At 35.9% G+C, this 7,494-nt stretch overlaps 1 long non-coding RNA gene across 1 annotated transcript; it reads left to right on the top strand.

Moving 5' to 3' along the window:
- The first annotated feature begins 2,901 nt into the window (after positions 1 to 2,901).
- On the top strand, positions 2,902 to 4,434 carry LOC130731821 (uncharacterized). Its single transcript, XR_009016835.1, has 3 exons — positions 2,902 to 3,423; positions 3,854 to 4,079; positions 4,175 to 4,434. It is a non-coding gene; the product is annotated as an uncharacterized LOC130731821 (long non-coding RNA).
- The last annotated feature ends 3,060 nt before the right edge of the window (positions 4,435 to 7,494 follow it).

Below are 7,494 nucleotides of genomic sequence, written 5' to 3'. Positions count from 1 at the left end.
TCTTTCTCGGTTGAAAACCCTCCAGACGTAGGTGATATTACACCGAACTGGGTTAACAATCTCTTGTATGATTTTTAGTTTTTCTGTCCTTTAACTTGCTTAAGTGTTTGCTGTGTTTTGTGTAATGTTGTACAAGATGTCTTAGACATCTGGTAAAACATCTGTCATACGGTTGCTAGAATTTCGTCAGTAGTCATTTTCTAAAGAGACTTATATTGTTAAATCATTACATAGTGTCACATATTTAAACATATAAATAGTTCAACAAGTATATAATTTAAAATATTATAAAATAAATCTAATGAAAATAATAAAATAAATATATGTTTATTTAAATAGGCCGGCCTATTAGGCTTGTAAAGTTTTTTGTGTGGTCCAAGTCTAGCCTTTTTAGCTAAATAGGCTTTTAAAAAAACCTTGAGCTCATCTATTTAGTAATTTGGTCTGGCATGACGTATGCTAGGCCATAAGCCCCTGTCGGCGGTCTGACCTACTTCCACCCCTAATCACAAATATGTACATCATAATAATGTTAGTTCACTCAAAAAGAGTTTATTGATGGACAAGGCTCAAAACTTGAGAACTTGCATAAAATTAAAAGTATCAATCATATCGATCACATGCATGTGGTGATAATAAAGACTAATATATTGCTTGACAAAGTATGTTGTGTGGTCCATTAGTATCCAAAGCAAATGATTAATGCAAATATTGATGGCAATTATTGATGGTTCATGATGAGAATAGAGGAACAAGAGGATTGCTATCAATTCCATTGGGTTGCCCACACTCGCAAGATCAAGAGATCACTATATGACCTCACACTGTCAGTTTTTGAAATAGGGGATAGATATATAGTTGTTTATCGGTGCCTCTCTCTTTTATGTTGGGAATTGAGTGGCGGAGCGGAAAAATATTCACTTGTGAGAACTGAACAACCTTCAAAGCAAATCCAAATAACCACAGAGACAATAAAAATAAAGTAGAGGCAAAAGAATTTTAATGTGGAAAAACCTTCTCAATATGAGAAGTAAACAACCACAAAGTAATCCACTATAAGAAAAATAATGGTTACAAAATAATGTCCCACGACATCAAAAGCTTCACCGAAAAAGGTGGAAACAAACCCAAAAACAAAAGGGAAAAACTGCACCGATAAAGGTGGAAATAAGATACAACAAAAGAACCCCACAACAAAAGAGTAAATCACCCAAACAACGGAGAAGAAAAATCTCAAATAACACGGGTTAATATGAAGAGCTCACAGACGCGAAGGACATACTAAAAATTCATCCGAAACGGAGAACAAACGATGTACCGGAAAAATCTGTCAGAGACAAAAAAATTCTTCTCCAACTGCGGCCAAATACGTGAAATCCAAATTCAGGTTGCTGCACCTCTCACACACAAAAACAAGGGTTTCAAACCTTTTACTCCCTCCGGTCCTATTTATAAGCATGAAAGAGAAGAAAAATCTTGGTCCTTTTTATAAGAACCAAATGAAAGTTTGAGCTATATTAATTATTTTTTTCCAATGATGCCCTTATTAATTCTAACTTGTAAAATGTGTCTCTTTAATTATTCTCTCTCTTTCCCACTTTCCAACACTAATAACAAAGGGTAATTTTGGAAGTTTATTTTGATTCAAGACATATTTAATGCATTTTATCTAGTTTAACTACATTTCTTAAACTATGTGAATTTTTTTTGTTACTTATAAATAGGACCGGAGGGAGTAAATAAAAAGAAACTTGGGCTTGGCCCAAAAACTATTTTTTTTTCTTTCCATAAAGTTGAGCCCACTTAGGAGGAAAAAAACCCAACATTTCACACACTCACTGTCATCTCGGAGAGCGTGTACAATCTGTATATGGATTTGCTGTGGCTCCTTCGGGATTCTATAAAATATAAGAGTTTTGATTCATTCACCCTTATGACTTACCTTTATGCGGTCTTTTTGTTTCATAAATTACAGACTAGAAAACGTATTGTTGCAAGTGCAGAAATTGTCACAATATCAACTAGTTTAATCTAAATAGTATATAAAAGAGAACCTAAAAGATGGAAACTTTTGACACTTGGCGTCCATTGAGGGAGGTTTCAGCTTTTTTTGCGAGATTAAAAAAAATCAAAAAGAAAATGTTATTACCACTTTTGGGAACTTGGGAGTGGCTTTCTTGCTAATTGTATTTTTATTGAAGGGTAGCCATGTAATAGCACATGCAATTTACTTTATTTTTGGATTTTTTTCTACCTTTAAAAATTTGTTCACAATCTATTTAATGTCACCACTAATCTAGCCAATATGGTATTAGTCTTTGAGTGTTCTTTAAATTCTGTTAGAGGCCTTTCCAAAATTTACCTCTTTATACGTGATTAATAATTGACAAACTTCCTACCTTCTGTTAAAAAAACGTGATTATGACTATTGCGCGTCCTTTAAAGATTCATTGGTGAATTATCTACTGTTCCATTTATTGTTTACACGTGTTTTAAAATATGGTAAATTTAAATTTTAAATGTATTCTTGATATGAGAGTACATATTTCAAATTGGTCCATTGATATTTTCTTTTTCCAGCGGCTGAGATAAATGATAATAATTGTTTTTACATGGAAACATGTTTCAATGAGGTGCTGCATAAATTATAGCAAAATTCGAAATTACTTTTTAAACTTACAAAAAAAAAAATGTTATTACTATGGCTGCTCAATAAAAAATAAATGTTTATTTTCCGATGTAGCAAAAAAAATAAATAAATAAATAAATGTCACATGGTGGAACCGTGGAACCTTTATAATTATTAGGCTTCAAACACTATAAATAGAGCACACCCAAGGTCTTTCTTTGTATTGAGTTTTTTTTTTTATAAACCAAAGAATAATATATTGAAATGAAGTACAATGGGTACTTCAATCCAATACAAAAGGTTCATTTGTATTGAGTGTCTAAATCTCCATACTGGAGTTCTTTTTCTGCAAAGTCAAAAAATGGACAGCAGTAGTGCAAAGGAAAGCTGTATTTTGCGTATGGCTGCTATAAGAGCTAAAAGATCAGCTCCAATGGTCGTTGAGCATACACTGCCTATTATTCATAATTCCACAGCCCCAATATTGGATCAATCTGCTATAATTGATGAGAATCATCCTGCTCCAAGGCATACAAAGAAGTTAAAGACCAGTCGTTTTGAGTCACAAGTTCAAGACCTCCCAACTACATTGACTTCTAATGGAAGAACTCCATTATTTCATTTGCAGCAACGTGCTATCTTTTTCACTTATAATTTTTAAATATTAGATTAGATAATACTTATTCATTCTACCAATATTTAATTTTGAATTTTTTTGTTGGACATGCAAGCTCAAGCTTGGGATATGTATCTTCTCCTCAAGCGGCGAAAGAATCATTGGAGCTCTATATACTGTAAGATGGTGTTGTGCTTAATTTTCTCTTTTTCTTTCATGTATACTAAGGCCTCCTGGTTTATTTTTTGGCTGTTTTTTGCTTTATTTTCTTCCTGTTTGCATTTTTTTTGCTGATGCAGGTTCTCGAGTTTTATCGATTCCAATTCAATAAGATGCCATAATCATTATAATTTAAGTTCGCTCACTAAGTAACAATTTTTTTCCAATTTTGTTTGTCATTTTGCAGGCAGCATGGGTGCAATCTTCATCTAACTTTGTAGGACATATTAATATTGTTGTTAAGAATTTTTTTCTCTTACCATTTTTCGTAATTGCTTTTAAACTTTTGCATTTCTTAATAGTAATTGAAATTGATCGAATTTAATATACTTGAAATAACTAACATTACTCCTACTTTCAGGTCAATAATTTTCATTTGTATTTTGCAGTTTCAGATGAGTCATTAATCACATGTGGTGGCTTCTTCATCAACATGACTCTTTACGGTTTACACTACTCATTGACTCATTGACCACATTTTATCACATATGGTGACTTCCCCCCAAAGAGCTTTTTTCAAAAAAAAAAGTTTCGGAGGTTGAGTATGTAGGCATTGGTGGTGGCTATTGCCCAGACAATTTTTCCCAACATTCTTTGGCGAAACTCTATTTTCTGGTATGGCTTTTATATATACTTTTGAACAAGGGGTTTATTTGTCATTTATTTGCAATGTGATTTATCTTACCATGAACTATGGCATCTTTGAACAGGTTGTATCAAGAGATCATATGGAGCCATGTTTCTAGATGAATATTGTAGATTAGAGAATCCATTTTAGTTTGAGGTTTAAACGTGACTTTTTTCCGAACTACCCTATGTTTTAAATGTATTAAACTATGTACATAAAGAGAGTCAGAAAGAAGGCACAAGGAGGTATAGCTCTGAATAAATGTCCACTTATCTTGGTTTTCTGCTATATTATTGAATAATTATAATAAAGGTGTTACAATTATGATGCCAAGAGGGTATAGCTAGAGGAGTATATGTTTTGTCATTTGCTACAATCTATGTGTTACAAAGTAATTTGTTACTTTTCTATCTTTCTCATGTTTTTTTTTTCACTTTTTATATCAGTCAGTTCTAATTAATTTTTGTATACATTTATGCTTGGCTTTTCATCACTACATTACCCAATATCATTTTTAATGGAATGTGGCATACATTTTTGCAGTACTGAAGCATAGTCTCATGTCTACTATTGACACAACAAGTCCTTAATAAAGATACTATGTTTTTGTGTAAATTGAGAAGTGCAAAGAAGAGAATTTTTCTAGCATGAAAGAAGGTAAGAATAGAGAAATTGAACGATCGAGTAACATAAACATGATTGGGGAATAATATCTTGCAAATGTTGAAAATGATTTGGAGAAATGCAAGAACTGAAAGAATTGAAGACTTGGAGCTTTGGGCATGTTCTCTAAAAAAAGAAAAATCCTTGGTGAAAGCAATAATGTAGTTGACGATGATGTGAAATATTATGTTTTATGAATTTGAATTGCTTACTTAAACCTATTTGTATTTTATGTGTTGAATTAGTATGTCGTTAATGAGTGTTTTTGACAAAAGAATTAGCTTTCTTTACTAAACAAAGTTCACCATAAAAAATGAAAACTACTATAAAGGAAATCTGAATCCAATTTTGAATTAAACTTTTTTTTTTTTGGTACATTCCATAAAGAAAAAGACAGCTAAGGCCTCACAGAGGAGACTCCCAAGGCATCAGCCAAAACCAAAAACCTCAAACCCTCCAAGGGTTGCTCTATAACCACTAAAGGCATATCCTGCTCCGCTCCATGCTTCGCTAAGAAGTCTGCACAAGCATTTCCTTCCCTCAGCGTATGATACACCACCACCTGCCAAGAGCGACTAAGAAGATCCTTAATATCCCATATAAGGGATGCATAGGAATGTCTTAAAGGAGGAACAGAGGAGACCAATTTGACAGCATCAAGGGAGTCAGATTGGCACTCCACAGCGCGCACACCACGGTTCCAGGCCAAGGATAAACCATGAAAGATGGCTAACAGCTCAAGGTGCAGGATATTGGGGTCATTACAGTGCCCATAGAACCCCCCATACCATTGACCAATTCCACTACGGAAGCAGCCTCCAAACCCACCTTTTCGCGGTTCACCCCTCACGCTCCCATCGACATTGATAATCAGACAGTTAGGATCACGGGGTTGCCACCTGACCAAGCGCGGGGATGAAGACGAGCCACTATCAAGGCCAGCAAGCCAACGTCCCACCTCATCCCCCATGACAGCAATGTTAGTGCCTAGGAATTGATCACTCATGCTGAGATTCTCCATACAGAAAGCATTCCGAGCGCGCCAAATCCACCACAGGGTCGCTACAGCCATGGAGCACGAGTCTGACAACACCTCATGAAGCCACCGCTGGCAATCTAACAGGCCAAACACAACGCTAGAAGTGTCAAAACCCATCATATTCCAAACCCGCATAGCCATGGGGCAATCACGAAGACTATGAAGGACTGATTCCTCCCCACTATTGCAGCGAACACAAAGTGCCGAAGGAGCAATGCCACGCCTGAAGCGACAATAGTTAGTCGGAAGCGCATCATGCACCGCCAGCCAGATGAGCATGATGCACTTTAACGGGACCTTCAGTCTCCAAATCCAACTCCAATGCAAGTGACCACTGGGAGCAACTTCATTCACGGTCATTCTATGATTTATGAGCCAATTGTACCCCGTAGAAGTCGAATACTCGCCACTAACATGCCCTGTCCAGCGAATACTATCTGGCACATGAGAATTAATACGGGCAGGGAACTCTTTAATTTTTTCAACAAGGTCCTCTGGAAGCACTGTCCACAAACGCTCCAGCCTCCACCTATCACCATCCCATACATCTTTTAATTGAAGCTCTGTGTCATGGTAATGAACGTACTGCACTTGCTGGCCCAGAGGTTGTGTCGTGCACCAGGAAGAAAACCAGAACGAGGATAGGCCATCCCCAACTTTAAACTCAAAACCAGGCCTTAACACTGCAACTGTTTTCTGAAACGCTCTCCAAACAGGTGAGCCCCGCTGCACCTCCGCCTCAAGGAAGGATTGAGATGGAAAATAACTAGCTTTGAGGAGATGAACCCAAGGTTTATCCTGCTCACCCAGAATCTGCCAAACATGTTTACCCAGCAAAGCAACGTTGTGATCCCTAGATTTCCTGAGTCCCAAACCACCCAAACGCTTAGGCACAACAACTCGATCCCAGCCGACCAGATTTAATCCCTTGCCATCTCTATTTTTCCAAATAAAATTTTTAATGATAGAGTCTAACTTGTCACACACACCTTGAGGCACCCAAACCTGACTCATGCAGTAAGCTGGCATTGAAGATATAACTGACTGAGCAAGAGTGAGCCTCCCAGCTTTATTGAGGAGCTTGCATTTCCAATTCGCCAGACGAGAATTGATACGATCAAAGATAAAATTAAAGTCCTCCTTTGTAGTCCGCTTCTGGAATATAGGGAATCCCAGGTATCTTCCAATGTCCTCAGTAAAAAGAATACCTGCAATATTAGCAATACTAGCTTTCTTTTGATTACTAATACCTGAATACGCAAGGATTTTTGACTTTGCCTCATTCACCTTCAGGCCAGAAGCTTTACAAAAATTATCCAGTAATTTCTTCAAGAGTCTCACCTGACTATCCTTTGCCTTAATGAAAAGAAGCACATCATCAGCAAAGAACAGGTGGGATAAGCCTGGGCCATTCCTAACAGTACAAAGGTTTTTATTTGTTCCTTATTTATTCTTGGATTAGATGATAAAAGGTTTTCACGGATGAATATTTTACATTAATATACTTTCATGTTAAAATTAATTGAAAAAAAAACTGATTTTTTAAATTGCTTTAGGAGTAAATATAAATATATTGATTGTGAATATATGGCTCCCATGTGGAATTAGAGAAAATAAACATATTTAGTTTATATTTCTTAATTATATAGTAAAAAGCTCCTACATAAGAAACATTTTGCATGAAAATACTTTCAAGTTGA

This window comes from Lotus japonicus, chromosome 1 (assembly GCF_012489685.1).
Source record: "Lotus japonicus ecotype B-129 chromosome 1, LjGifu_v1.2".
NCBI lineage: Eukaryota > Viridiplantae > Streptophyta > Magnoliopsida > Fabales > Fabaceae > Lotus > Lotus japonicus.
This window is presented reverse-complemented; position numbering and strand designations above follow the sequence as displayed.